Source organism: Sinohyriopsis cumingii, chromosome 12 (genome assembly GCF_028554795.1).
Source record: "Sinohyriopsis cumingii isolate HCF-2022 chromosome 12, ASM2855479v2, whole genome shotgun sequence".
Taxonomy (NCBI): domain Eukaryota; kingdom Metazoa; phylum Mollusca; class Bivalvia; order Unionida; family Unionidae; genus Sinohyriopsis; species Sinohyriopsis cumingii.
Genome location: NC_142972.1, coordinates 26488311 through 26490246, shown reverse-complemented (window position 1 = coordinate 26490246; position 1936 = coordinate 26488311).

The following is a 1936-nucleotide window of genomic DNA, read 5'->3' as shown; positions in this document are numbered from 1 at the left end:
TTCAAGTAAGCAAGCAAGCAAGTTCTGGTACCGTCTCTAGCACTCTTGATGACACCAACTGTCTGGGTTATTTTCTTTCTTGCAAGCCTCTATGTTCCACTTCTGTTTGTGATAATAACTTGTGATACTTCACATTTTCTAAAGTGGAAATCTTTACAAGCCGTACAAAATACAAAACTTATATGACTTTGGCTTTTGACACTTGCACAGACTCTTCACTTTATAAGTGTCACGAGAAAATTGTATATCCAATTTTTACCATTTTCAAAAACACGCACACACTTGCAGCTTGACCAGAAATATGTACATCTTGTTTTGTGGATAAGTCACAGACAAGTCCAAGCATATATAGGTGGTTATGAACGTTAGGAATATCCCCTCATTTTTTCAGAAATATCAAAGCTTGTATGTGCATTTTCCCTTTTCCACTCTATATTAGTGCTTAGATTTGTTCCAAAAAAAGAAAAAAGAAACGAAACAATTTTGAAGAAAAAAACAACTGAATTTTGAATTCAGGTTTCTCTGTTTATAATTTGGTTCAAGTTGATGGTGCATGACAGAGTACATTCGCCTACCTTTCCAAAGTGAGAGGCATTTCTTCACATGTCATTGCCTTTGTTAAATTCGGTTTCATTGGTTAGTTATCGTTAATCTTTAATTTTTTTGATGCATTTCTTTTTGATAGAAGATTTAAGGCTTTCTATTGTTGTAACGGTATTTATGTTGTTTAGTCTGTTGATGAAATTATCTATAGCAAAGTGCTTAAGATTTTTTCAGGTTTTTTATTATTTCAAGCCCTACAAAAGGAGACCAAGTTTGTCTTCAAAGACGATTGAAACTCTAAATTACACGGGCGTGAAGGAAAACATCGTTGTGTTTAATCTAATCATGCTTGCCGTATCTCTTTGTATTTTAGAGGTCATATTTCTTCTTAAGTAAATACACGCATCAATAGACAGACAGATTGGGTCATCATCCTTGAGTTTCACTGTACTTTCGGTTCTTTACTTCATACAAACCCCAAATTTATTAGTTTGAAGAAAAACAAAAGATAACATGCCCCTCAATACTGTAACACGTCTGTTCTGACTCTACCGATGTGAGTGTGAGTGTTTATGTTAAAATGTTTAAGTGAGATATAAAAAAATGGTCAGCTTGAAAACGCGAACCAATACTGTGACGCTCAGTATTTTGATGTGGTAAGAAGAAATGGTACAACACACACAAAGAGGGCTTGTAAGTTCACATTTCAGTCTGTCTGCACTGTAATGGTAATAACGCAAGAACATAGGGATTATTATGCCACACAGTCCTAGAACAAAACAATGCATCACCCATTGTAAGCCATTTCATTGGCTATATTTACTTTCTTACCGCGTTCGCTTCGAATTGACTTGAGTAGCTATTCAGACAGTGACGAGAATGGCCATGCTTTACTGAGTCTATCCTATAGGCGATTTATACAAAAAAAAATATTTTTAAAATTAAACTAATGCACGAACAATCGTACCATGGGCGATCCCATGGAAATTGTGTCCGTTTTATTGCAAAATACATCAACATTTAATTTAACCGTGCAGATCGCTAGAACAAACCTCTGATAATATACATTTTAAAAAGTGTTGTGTGACACGGATCGCCATTGTCGCTTGGTGTCTGCTTTCTTGTTCGAAAAGAGATCGTTTCGTCTTGACTATAAAAATTTAATTTGACTAAGTTTTACGCACTACTTGAACTCATACATTTACGTTGTAGGTGTAAGTCGTCGTTCTCAGTTTTCTGGAAGTTCGTTTTTGCGTTTCTCAGATGTGATACTATATTTTACGGACTGAACGAAATTTCTTTTGGCGTGAAGCAGGACTCGTGGTTTTGTGGCATATGTGGAGAACTTTGATGAAAGCTCAGTTATGTCGTCTTCGAAATCGCTGACACGGAT